This window comes from Manis pentadactyla, chromosome 9 (genome assembly GCF_030020395.1).
Source record: "Manis pentadactyla isolate mManPen7 chromosome 9, mManPen7.hap1, whole genome shotgun sequence".
Taxonomy (NCBI): Eukaryota; Metazoa; Chordata; class Mammalia; order Pholidota; family Manidae; genus Manis; species Manis pentadactyla.
In genome coordinates, this window is record NC_080027.1 from 17,952,516 (window position 1) to 17,966,018 (window position 13,503).

Consider the following 13,503-nt stretch of genomic DNA (forward strand, 5'->3'; position numbering starts at 1 on the left):
CGAATACTTACGAATACTTTGTTTACTAGGCTCTCCCCTATACCAGGTCCCCCCTATATACTCCTTTACAGTCACTGTCCATCAGCGTAGCAACCTGTTGTAGAATCACTACTTGTCTTCTCTGTGTTGTACAGCCCTCCCCTTTCTCCCACCCCGCTATGGATGCTAATCTTAATACCCCCCTACTTCTCCCCCCCTTATCCCTCCCTACCCACCCATCCTCCCCAGTCCCTTTCCCTTTGGTACCTGTTAGTCCATTCTTGAGTTCTGTGATTCTGCTGCTGTTTTGTTCCTTCAGTTTTTCCTTTGTTCTTATATTCCACAGATGAGTGAAATCATTTGGTATTTCTCTTTCTCTGCTTGGCTTGTTTCACTGAGCAAAATACCCTCCAGCTCCATCCATGTTGCTGCAAATGGTTGGATTTGCCCTTTTCTTATGGCTGAGTAGTATTCCATTGTGTATATGTACCACATCTTCTTTATCCATTCATCTATCGATGGACATTTAGGTTGCTTCCAATTCTTGGCTATTGTAAATAGTGCTGCGATAAACATAGGGGTGCACTGATCTTTCTCATACTTGATTGCTGCATTCTTAGGGTAAATTCCTAGGAGTGCAATTCCTGGGTCAAATGGTAAGTCTGTTTTGAGCATTTTGATGTACCTCCATACTGCTTTCCACAATGGTTGAACAAGTTTACATTCCCACCAGCAGTGTAGGAGGGTTCCCCTTTCTCCACAGCCTCGCCAACATTTGTTGTTGTTTGTCTTTTGGATGGCAGCCATCCTTACTGGTGTGAGGTGATACCTCATTGTAGTTTTAATTTGCATTTCTCTGATAATTAGCGATGTGGAGCATCTTTTCATGTGTCTGTTGGCCATCTGTATTTCTTTTTTGGAGAACCGTCTGTTCAGTTCCTTTGCCCATTTTTTAATTGGGTTATTTGTTTTTTGTTTGTTGAGGCGTGTGAGCTCTTTATATATTCTGGACGTCAAGCCTTTATCGGATGTGTCATTTTCAAAGATATTCTCCCATACTGTAGGGTTTCTTTTTGTTCTATTGATGGTGTCTTTTGCTGTACAGAAGCTTTTCAGCTTAATATAGTCCCACTTGTTCATTTTTGCTGTTGTTTTCCTTGCCCGGGGAGATATGTTCAAGAAGAGGTCACTCATGTTTATGTCTAAGAGGTTTGTGCCTATGTTTTCTTCCAAGAGTTTAATGGTTTCATGACTTACATTCAGGTCTTTGATCCATTTTGAGTTTACTTTTGTATATGGGGTTAGACGATGGTCCAGTTTCATTCTCCTACATGTAGCTGTCCAGTTTTGCCAGCACCATCTGTTGAAGAGACTGTCATTTCGCCATTGTATGTCCATGGCTCCTTTATCAAATATTAATTGACCATATATGTCTGAGTTAATGTCTGGATTCTCTAGTCTGTTCCACTGGTCTGTGGCTCTGTTCTTGTGCCAGTACCAAATTGTCTTGATTACTATGGCTTTATAATAGAGCTTGAAGTTGGGGTGTTTTCCATTTTTGATTCACTTTTTTAAAAAGGTCATGACTTCTCTGGAAAAACAAAACAAAAAAATTAGTAAGTCAAAATTCTAGGTTCATCAAACTCTATACAAGTGTATTTTTGTTGCTCTAATTCTTTTGCGTGCTAAATGTTTGCATATATTTTATGTGCCCCTATAAACCCTAATTAATTCTTAATTGTTGAAATCAATGTAAGTGAATACCTGTTTGATAAAGCAAGATGTGCGATCAAGATAAAAATACAAGTGTTATTGGTGTATACAATTTTTCTTATACTTCCTTTTGTAAGTAATTTTAAAATGGGGAAAGAGGGTGGCATTCCTTGGCAAAGCTAACTTGGCTGTTTGACTGCTTTTATTTATGGGCTCACACTTATTTCTACCCAAGTATGGGGTTAGGAGGATGTAAGAGGCAAATAAAATCTGCCGAGAAACTACTTTGAGCTCCCTTTTGTGCTTCCTACATGTATGTACCTGTTTCATTTAATATTCTCAATAACCCTGTGGAGAAGGTATGATCATCTTCCCTGTTTTACAAATCAAAGGTGTAGCAAATAATCTCCCAGAAACATTCTTTATATTCTTTTTTTTACATCGAAGCATCATTGATATACAATCTTATATTGGTTTCAGATATACAACACAGTGGTTCAACAGTTACCCATATTAAATCTTTACCCCCTTTACCCCCTTTGGTTTGTCAACATAGAAATATATTACAGAATAATTGACTATATTCTACATGCTGTACTACCATCCCCATGACCAACTCATATAATGACTGGGGATTTCTGTGCCCCTTTATCTTCCACACACTTCCTACTCCACCACCCCAAGCCCCGGGACCATGGTAACCACCAGTCACTTCTCAGTGTCTATGAGTCTACTGCTATTTTGTTTCTTCTGTTCTGCTTTGTTTTTATACTCCACAAATAAGTGAAATCATATGGTATTTGTCTTTCTCTGGCTGGTTTATTTCACTGAGAATAATACCCTCTAGATATTTGCAACCCATGTTGCAAATGGTAGGATTTGTTTTCTTCTTATGGCTGAATAATATTCCATTGTGTATATGTACCACATCTTCTTTATCCATTCATCTGCTGATGGACACTTAGGTTGCTTCCATTTCTTCGCTAATGTAAATAGTGTTGCAATAAACAGGGGTGCATATGTCTTTTTGAATCTGAGAACTTGTTTTCTTTGGGTAAATTCTTAGGAGTGGAATTACTGGGTCACATGGGATTTCTATTTTCAGTTTTTTGAGGAACCTCCATACCACTTTCCACAATAATTGAACTAATTTACATTCCCACCAACAGTGTAGGAGGGTCCCCATTTCTCTGTATCCTTGCCAACACTCGCTGTCTCTTGCATTTGGATAGTGGCCATTTTACAGGTGTGAGGTGATATTTCATTGTGGTTTTGATTTGCATTTCCCTGATGATTAATGATGTGGAGAATCTTTTCATGTACCTTGTTGGCCATCTGCATTTCTTCTTTGGTGAAATGTCTGTTCAGGTCCTCCCCCCATTTTTAATCTGTTTACTTGTTGTTTGGGTGTTGAGGTATATGAGTTCTTTAAATATTTTGAATGTTAACCCCTTATCAGATAAATCATTTACAAATCTATTCTCCCATACTGTAGGTTGCCTTTTCTTTCTGCTGATGATGTCCTTTGCTGTACAGAAGCTTTTTAGTTTGATGTAGTCCCACTTGTCCACTTCTGCTTTTGTTTCCCTAGCCTGAGGAGATGTGTCCAGGAAAAAATTGCTCATACTTAAGGTTCAGGAGATTTTTGCCTATGTTTTCTTCTAAGAGTTTTATGGTTTCATGTCTTACATTCAAGTCTTTGTTTCATTTTGAGTTTACTTTTGTGTATCAAGTTAGACAGTAATCCAGTTTCATTCACCAATAAATTTAAGGGGCTGTCTTTACATTGTATATTCATGGCTTCCATTTTATACATGGTTCCTTTACTTTATATTAATTGACCAAATATATTTGGGTTTATATCTGGGCTCTCTATTCTGTTCCATTGATCTATGGGTATCTTCTTGTGCCAGTGCCAAATTGGTTTGATTACTCTAGCTTTGTAATATAGCTTCAAGTCAGAGAGTGTAATTCCCCTAGCTTTGTTCTTCTTACTCAGGATTGCTTTGGCTATTTGGGTTTTTTTTTTGTGGTCCATATGAATTTTAGAGCTATTTGATCTAGTTCATTGAAAAATGCTGTTGATATTTTTATAAGGATTGCATTGATTCTGTAAATTGCTTTGGGCAGGATGGCCATTCTGACAATATTAATTCTTCCTATCCATGAGCATGGGATATATTTGAATTTATTTGTGTCTTCTTTAATTTCTCTCATGAGTGTCTTATAGTTTTCAGAGTACAGGTCTTTCACCTCTTTGGTTAGGTTTATTCCTAGGTATTTTATTCATTTTGAAGCAATTATAAATGGAGTTGTTTTCCTGATTTCTCTTACTCTTAGTTTGTTGTTAGTATATAGGAATACAACAGATTTCTGTGTGTTAATTTTGTATCCATCAACTTTTCTGAATCCATTTATTAATTCTAATAGTTTTTGCGTTGACATCTTTAGGGTTTTCTATGTATAATATCATGTCACCTGCAAATAGTGACAGTTTTACTTCTTCCTTACAAATTTGGATGCATTTTATCTGTTTGTCTTACCTGATTGCCTTGGCTAGGACCTCCAGTACTATGTTGAATAAAAGTGGTGAGACTGGACATCTGTGTCTTGTTCCTGATCTTAGAGGAAAAGCTTCAGCTTTTCACCATTGAGTATGAGATTAGCTGTGGGTTCATATGGCCTTCTATATAGCTATGCACCTTCCATACCTATTTTGTTGAGAGTTTTTATCATGGAAGATGTTGAATTTTGTGAGATGCCTTTTCACCATCTATTGAGATGATCATATGGTTTTTATCCTTTGTTAATGTGGTGTATCAGATTGATTGACTTGCAAATACTGGACCATCCTGCATCCTTGGAACAAATCCACTTGGTCATGATGGATAATCCTTTTGATATATTTTTAAATTCTGTTTGCTAATATTATGTTGAGAATTTTTCCATCTGTGTTCATCAGGGTTATTGGTCTATAATTTTTTTTTGTAGTGTCTGTCTGGTTGTGGTATTAGAGTGATGTTGGTCTAATAGAATGAGTTTGGAAGTAGTCCCCCCTCTTCTACTTTTTGGAATACTTTAAGAAGGATGGGTATTAACTCTTCTTTAAATGTTTGGTAAAATTCAGCTGTGAAGCAGTCTGGTACTGGACTTCTGTTCATTGGGAGTTTTCTGATTTCCAATTCAGTTTCATTGCTGGTAGTTGTTCTGTTCAGATTCTCTGTTTCTTCCAGGGTCAGTCTTGGAAGTTTGTACTATTCTTGAATTTTATCCATTTCTTGTAGGTTGTCCAATTTTATTGGCATGCAATTTTTAATAGTATTTCTGTGGTATCTGTTGTGACTATTCCTGCTTCGTTTCCAGTTTCTTTTATTTGTGTATTTGCTATTTTATCTTGATAGGTCTGGCTAGGAGCTTATCTATTTTCTTTATTTTCTCAAAGAACCAGCCTTTGGTTTAATTTATTTTTTATATTTTTGAATTCTTCTCCATTTTATTTATTTCTGCTCTGATCTTTCTAATGGCCCTCCTTCTACTAACTTTGGGTTTCATTTGTTCTTTTTTTAGTTTCTTTAATTATGAGTTTAGACCATTGATTTGGGATTGTTCTTGTTTCTTAAGGTAGGCCTTTATTGTTATCTACTTTCCTTTTAGTACTGCTTTTGCATCATCACTCAAATTTTGTACACTAGAAGTTCAGTTTTCATTTGTTTCCATGTATTGCTCGATTTCTGTTTTAATTTGTTCATTGATCCATTGATTACTTAGAAGCATGTTGTTTAGCCTCCACATGTTTATTGGCATTTTTGTTTTCTTTGTGTAATTTATTTCTAGTGTCATACCATTGTGGTCTGAGAAGTTGCTTGGTACACTTTCAATATTTTTTAATTTATTGAGTCTCTTTTTGTCACCTAGTATGTCATCTATTCTGGAGAACATTCCATGTACACCTGAGAAAAATGTGTATCCTGCTCCTTTGGGTGGAATGTTCTATAGATGTCTTTTAAGTCCATCTGATCTAATGTATCATTCAGTGTCTCTGTTTCCTTATTTATTTTGCTAGTTGATCTATTGATGTGAATGGTGTGTTCAAGTCTCCTAAAATGAATGTGTTGCAATCTATTTCTCCCTTTAATTCTGTTGGTATTTGTTTTACATATTGAGGTGCTCCTATGTTGGGTGCATAGTTACTTATAATGGCTATATCTCTTGTTAGACTGACCCCTTTATCATGATGTAATGTCCCTCTTTGTCTCTTGTTACTTTCTTTGTTCTGTAATCTGTTATGTCTGATATAAGTACTGCTACTCTTGCCTTTTTCTCCCTATTGTTTGCATGAAATATCTTTTTCTGTCCCTTTACTTTTAGTTTATATATGTCTTTGAGTCTGAAATGAGTCTCTTGTGGGCAGCATATAGATGCGTCTTGTTTCTTTAGACATCTGCCACTCTATGTCTTTTGATTGGTGCATTCAGTGCATTTACATTTAAGGCAATTATTGATAGATATGTGCTTATTGCCATGTTATTGTTTTCTGTTTTTTTTCAAAGTTCCTCTCTGTTCCTTTCTTCCTCTCTTCTACTCTTGTTACTCTTATACTCTTTCTTATACTCTTATACTCTTTCTTGTTACTCTTATACTCTTCCTCTCTTATACTCTTGTTACTCTTATACTCTTTCTGTGGTACCTAGAAAAAGTGACTGGAGTCCTCTTTTTAAACTTTTTGTGTATCTATTATAGGCTTTATGTTTGTGGTTACCATAAGGCTGAAGGATAGCTTCCTTACTATATAACAGTTCTATTAAGTTGATGATTGCTCTATTTCATACACAGTCTAAAAGTGTGTTCTTTTTTCTTCTTCTTCCTCTGCACACTTTATGTATTAGATGTCATAATCTGCACTTTTTGTGCATAGTTGGTTTTACTACTTTTGTTTTGTTTTAATTTTGTACTTACTTAGTAAGTAATTGGTGTACTATCTTTGCTGTAGGTTTTTTTTCCACTGGTGAAAATTGTTTAGCCTTAGAAACATTTCCATCTACAGGAGTCCCCTTAACAAATCCTGTAATGCTGGTTTAGTGGTTATAAGTTCCTTGAGCCTTTGTTTATCAGGGAACTGTTTAATCTCAGTTTAAAATTTGAATGAAAATATTGCTGGGCTGGTTATTCTTCATTGAAGCAGCCTTTTTTTCAACACATTAAATATTTCATCCCACTCCATTCTGGCCTTCAAGTTTCTGCTGAGAAGTCTGCTGATAGACTGATGGGGTTTCCCTTATAAGTAATCTTTTGTCTCTCTGGTTGCTTTCAATTCTCTCCCCTTATCCTTAAACTTTGTCATTTTAATTATTATATGTCTTCGTGTTGTCTTCCTGGGGTTCCTTTTGTTAGGCGTTCTCTGTACTTCCATGAACTGAGTGTCTATTTCTCTCCACAGATTGGGGAAGTTTTTTCCTCCTCAAAGAGACTTTCCATCCCTTTGTCTCTGACTTCTCCTTCTTGTACCCCTATTATGAGAATATTGTTTCAATTGGATTGGTCACACAGCTCTCTTACTATTCTTTCTTTCCTAGAGATCCTTTTTTCTCTGTTCCTCAGCTTTGTTGTTTTCCTGTTCTCTAATTTCCATATCATTGACTGTCTCCTCTACTTCAAGCAATCTATTATTCATTCCCTCTATTGTATATTTCAGTTCTGTTACTGTATTCTTCAGCTCTGAATGGCTATATTTTAGATATTCTACCTCTTTGTTGAAGTCCTCCCTGAGATCTTCTATACTTTTCTGCAGATCAGTGATCATATTTATGACTTTTACTTTGAAATCTTTATTAAGAAGTTTGGTGATCTCTGTTTCATTTAGCCCTCTTTATGGTGTCTTCTCCTGTAGTTTTGTTTGAAACATTCCTCTGCCTCCTCATTTTGTCAGGGTTTCTGTGTTTCTTTCTTTGTAGTAGATGGATCTGCTATGCTTCCTGGTCTAGAGAGTACTGACTCTGTGAAGAGGTGTCCTGTGGTGCTTAGAAGCTCAAGACTCTTTACAGTTCAGGGTCTGGTTCTCCTTTGCAGTGGAGCCCCAGTTGCTATTGGTGGGCAGTGGACAGGGCTGCCATTCTGTCTGTCTGCTGGAAGTGGTCTCAGTCCCTGTGGCTGGCAGTTTGCCTCAGAGGCCCTTTGTGATCAGAGTCATGGCTTCTGCTGGGACCATTGTGGGTGGGGTAGCCCTCTGCCTGCCCTGCAGTGATTGCAGGGATGCTGGATTAATGGGTGATTTAGTTTTTGCATGGTTCTAGGACAGGGCGGGGCCCAGTGAGCAGCACCATGCTTGGCTTCCAATAGGGAGGAAGGAGTTCTTGGTGTTGGCTACTGCAGGTGCCTCTGCAGTTGGGATGAGACAGGGCTAAGAAAGCTAGAAGAGCTACCCTCTGCCCACCAGGCAGCAAAGTGTGATGCTATTGGGCTGAGTGAACTGGCCTGCTGACAGTGTGCAGGGAAGCACCTTAGGGCTAAGCCACCAGTGATGGGGGTGGAATGTTGCTTTTGAAAACATTTATTTTGATTTTCTGGGAATTTGGGGAACCCTAATTCTATTTTCCCTATTTATTTTGGAAAGTCCTTGCAGAACTGGAAGAACCAGATGTTGAGTGTGGGAAATTGTTCTCAAATCTTCACCCTTCCTTTTGCCCTGTGACTTTGCAGTTACTCCCTATCTCATTAGTATCGGGTGTGGCCATGTGGCTTGCTTTGGACAGTGAAATGTTCATAGAACTAAAACTTGCTGAACTTGGCCTTAGGAGCCACTGGCTCCTTTTATTTGCCTCTTGGGCTTCTGCCATCACCATGAAAAGAACATGCTCCTGCTAGTACTATCTCACCAAGTGGTGAGGCTTAAATGAGTCAGTGATTGTAAAGATTGTCCAAATAGACTAGGCACAAATGCTCCATGAATGATAGCTGCTGTCACTGTTACTTCTTTTCTTACCATGAGGTTATTCTGTCTAGTGTATATCTGTCTAGAAGGCTGTGCACTAAGTCAAAGGTTGCACATAATTTTTAGGTTTGTGGGAATAAATGCCAAACTACTGAACAGAAAGGTTGTGGCAAAATATTCTTCACCAGGAGAACGAGATGATGTTCATTTCATCTTGAAATCAGAAGTCTTGAGACCAGGATTCCTAAATTCAGAGCCATATTGTATAGGTCTGTCCAAGACCAGGAAGGCAAAGCATCTCTACAAGGTAACACCTCATCAGGGACCTCGGCTTAGACTTTTATGTTGGGTGCCCATACCACCAGGATTCTAGAGACTCTGAGGAAGAGGCTGCCAGCATGCTGGGCTCTTCCTCTTTCCCACATGACCAACAACTGCAGTGCCCTGTGTAGTCATGGCCAGAATCTCGGGCACTGGTTGCCAGGAAGCTCAAAGGGGAGTAGACTGGAGTGACCTCTGGCTTCCCACTGTGCAGATCTCTCTGAGCAGGTGAACAGCTTCCAACCTGGCTGGACGAGGATGGACATTTCTCCACCACCTTTCCCAGTCCCCACCTCCTGAGACTTGCACTTCCAAGAGACGCTATTTTCCTCAACGCTTGAAGGTGGTAGGGGTGGGGGACCACCCTTTGTGTCTCAGAGAACAGATAGGAATCACATGCACATTCATTATCTCCTGTTGCCCTTTCACCCCATGGGTGCTTGACTCACTTTAGTCTTATTTAATACTCATATTCACCCCTTTGATGGTAGGTGTAACTTTGCCCCCACCTCACAGATTAAGAACCAGGTAAATTTGCTAGCAGCCACAGAGCTCTTACAGGGAAAGAGAATTGTTTAAGAATATTTTTTTTAAAGTATTGTTGATATACAATCTTATATTAGTTCTAAGTACACAACACAGTGGTTCAACAGTTATCAATATTATTGGAGGGTTTGGGGTGGGTTGTGGGGAGAGTGTGGGGAATAAAAGAGCATGAGGACTCTCAATCATAATATAAATTGGTCACAGGGTTGGTAGTACAGGAAGTCTTTAACCTTAGAGCCTCACAGCATTTTTAAGGACCCTGCAGAGAGACTTTGGTCATCTTTTAGTTCCTTCATTTGCGAATCAAAGAGGTTGGCAATGATCAGTGACTCCCCAACTTAGTGTCTGTATTTTTAGTAACCAGGACAGTCTCTAAAATATGCATATTTGCAGGGGCTAGCCCAATAGTCTAAGGGTCAGTCTTAATATCTTAACAGGTCTGGGATGAGACACAGTAATTTGCATTTTTTAAATTCATCCTGGTGAGACATTCTGACTTAGACCATCTTTAAAGCCTTGCTAATTAACAAATAACAAACATCGCACAGCCTCTGTGCCTGGCATTATTCTGTGCTGTTTACAAATTTTAAATCATCACAACACTTTTGCAAAGATGGTACAATTTTTATCACCCCCGTTTTGCAGAGGAGGAACCTGGCACCATGGCTTTTGTCTCTAGGAGTTGATTCCTTCCCTTGTTAGATCAGTCTTTGTGACGCCCCCCGTCACATGCACATACACACACACACGCACCTCTATTACCCATTTGTGGTGACCGCAGTGCTCCTAGACCCGCAGCCTCTGTGGATGAGCTCGGCACCAGCAGCTACCTTCCAGGACCGGAAAGTGGAGCCACAAAGAACCGGGCAAGCGAGTGTGTCTTCTCCATTGGTGGAGTCCCGAGGACTGCCTGCAGATGGCTCCAGAGGATGAACCTGTGAAAAAGGAGGAGGGGAGGATAGAGTCAAGATTGGCATCCTTCCTGCCCAATGGCAGCACAATAGGGAGGTGGTTTACCCAGTTCTGAGGCAGAGCTTGAGGCCTTTAGGAAACTGCTTTTCCTTTGCGAGGTGTTGGAGAAGCGATAGGGAGTTGGACTATCTCTCCACCTGAGCCTCCGAGATCCATCTTTAGGTCCAAGGGTTGTAGAACTGAGTCTGGCTTGGCCTGTTGGGGCTGCGGTTATAACCATAACTTAAGTTTACCGTACTAACGATCTGTTTCATCTTCCCTGGGTAAACAAAGTCTCAAGTGTCCTCTTCTCCATTGCTCAAGATACTCCGGATTATTGTAAAAATGTATAGGGAATCTTGGCACATGGCTAGAGTCTCCTTTTATTAATGCAGACACCAAGTATGTCTGGCCCTGAAAAGGAGAGAGCAAACTAGACCCTTAAATATATTTTAAGCTATATATTTTTATCTTGTAAGTCAATGTATTACATATTAGTAAGTTTAATTCCTTAACCATAGGTTTCTTCTCCAACCTTTCTATAGTAGCAATAGCAAAAGCACACTGTAATGCCCCAGTCAATTGCAGATTCTTTCTGTTCCCTGAAGCTCAGCAATAACTTTATTTAATCCACCCTCTCCTCCTGTGCTGACAATTGGAGAAGTGGTTGAATTGCATGATTAGACTGATCAGAATCATTAGCAGATTTTATTTGGACTGGCTGTCTTTTAGTTCTATTTAAACAGTAAAACTGACCTTCCCAACAAATAAAAACAAACAAAAAGGACTGAAGCCAGTGTGTTCTATGAGGATGGATTGGCATGTCATCTCAGCCTCCGGTTTGCTCTTCTTGGCTGCCCTTTGCAAGGTTGGCTGAAGCCCACATTACCAAATGGCAAAAACAAAGTACTGGAGGAGTGCCACTCCTGGGCCTTCATCTTTAGCTGATTTATATGGTTTCAACACAAGTATCTGTTGAAGGAAAAGCCCCATGAATATGCTCTATGGAAAAGCTGCCACTGATCTGTCTCTAAAAGCTATAAATCTAAATTATTATTTTACAAAATTTTTTTCACTTTTTTTGGAGGAAATTTTGTGTGCTAAGTTAAGCACTAGGGATACAAAGAGGAATGTTACCATTTTCCCTAGCATCCGATCTTAGAATCTAGTAGGTGAGAAAGACAAGAAGAGTTTATAACTCATGGACTATAATATGGAAATGAACAGGATGCAGTGGTGCCACATAGAGGACTTCAGGGATGCTAGCACAGAGGTGGTGACATTTGAGGTAGATTCCCAAATTCAACTGTCACAAAATCCTTCACATCCCAATGATGAACTACACCTGTAACTCTGGTGGAGAATGCATCTGAGTATAACCACCTAGAACCACCATTTGCATGGCCTATTTGCTTGGACGCCTCTTTATTTGGAGGGATGGAGCAGAGATCATATGGCAGACATGTTCAAGAAACTGCATATGACCAGGCTCTCAGGATTGGCCCTGAGAGGAACAGACTTCATTGTGTACTTAATTTTTAAGTTTGAGGGTCTGATTCACTCATTTAGGTTCCATGAATAATTTTTTAGTAGCTATTTAGTTGCAGCAACAGGATCAGGTGATTTGAAATCTTAATGCCTATGATTGAAGGAGTAGTAGCACTGGACTCTCAGGATTTGACAAGAGGACCCACAGTATGGAAATGTCTAAAGGGGGTTAAAGTTACACCTCGCCTTTTGTTGTGCAATTGCTCCTATCAGTTTCAGTAAATACTAAAACACAAAATATCAATCCATATGGTCTGATAAAGAATGAGTCAAATGCTGAAAGTAGAACCTAATTCCCTATTATTCAAATAGTAATTATGGGAGTTTGGTCTCTTGAATAAGTAATTTGGGCCCTTGAATTGGCTTATAAGAAAATATAATACAGTATGTATCTCTCATAATAGTATTGCATAGAATACTGTCACATTTTCCCCATTAAGTCTTCTTTGCCAATGAAAATATTTACCTTTTTAAAGTCTAAGATTTCTTCTCATTTTTTTATAGCAAATTTTGTCTTGTAGAAAAAAATTTGACGCTCACAATAATTTCCTCCCAGAGAGACTTAACCATTCATTTTGGGAGGTGGAGAGGGTGGGGGTCACTAGCAATCCCAGATCACCTTAACCTAATTTGGAATGAAATATCAAACTGATTTGTGTACCTCTGAAGGCTGGTATATTTCTGGAACATTCTTATTCCAAGTGTGCCTGATTTTCAGCTAAGGAAGCCATGTAAGCAAGTTATAGACTCTGGGTGTGAACAGCCATGATATATGCAGATGCTGGATGGTGTTCTTAAGAGAAAGAAATGTTTTTCCTTCTGCACATTTTCCTTTCACCCCTGGCTGTGGTGTAGTGCTCTCTGGAAGTTTAATAGCCATCTTGGACCATATTGCATACTGAGGATTGCAGTATAAAGGATTGAAGAAACCTAGTATCTTGACACCCTGGAATTCCTACAACCACAGAGGACTGTATGTTTTAGACTATTGGGTGAGAGAGAAATAAACTTCTCTCTCATTTAGCTATTTTATTTTTGAAATTCAGTTGTTCCTGTGTACTTTTTATATAGATATACAGTTCTAGTTTCTAAACCAACAATTTTATGGCTTTTGCATATGTCCGGACAATCCAAACAACTCTAGTTGGTAAGGAGGGTATATCAGAGGTAAGTAAGATTTAACTGAAGAGATACATGCTGAGAAATCTTTAGGATAAAAAGCAGTGGGATTTAGAAGGCCATCACTGGAATTCTTGAGTTTAAGCACACCCTCTTAGTTGCAATTCACAATCAGGAAGATGGATTTGGAAGGTGTTACAAATACCTCTCCACACCATCAAAGTGAGTGACTAAACACTGCAATGCTGACTCTAGCTACTGCTGCAGATATGCCTGGGTACCCACTAAGCTGATGATGAGACATTAACACCAAAAGTGGCCAATACTATGTTTGGACACTCACTTTTCTATGATTTAGTTTGTCAGAAGATGGAGCAGAAAAGATGTCCTCCATTTCA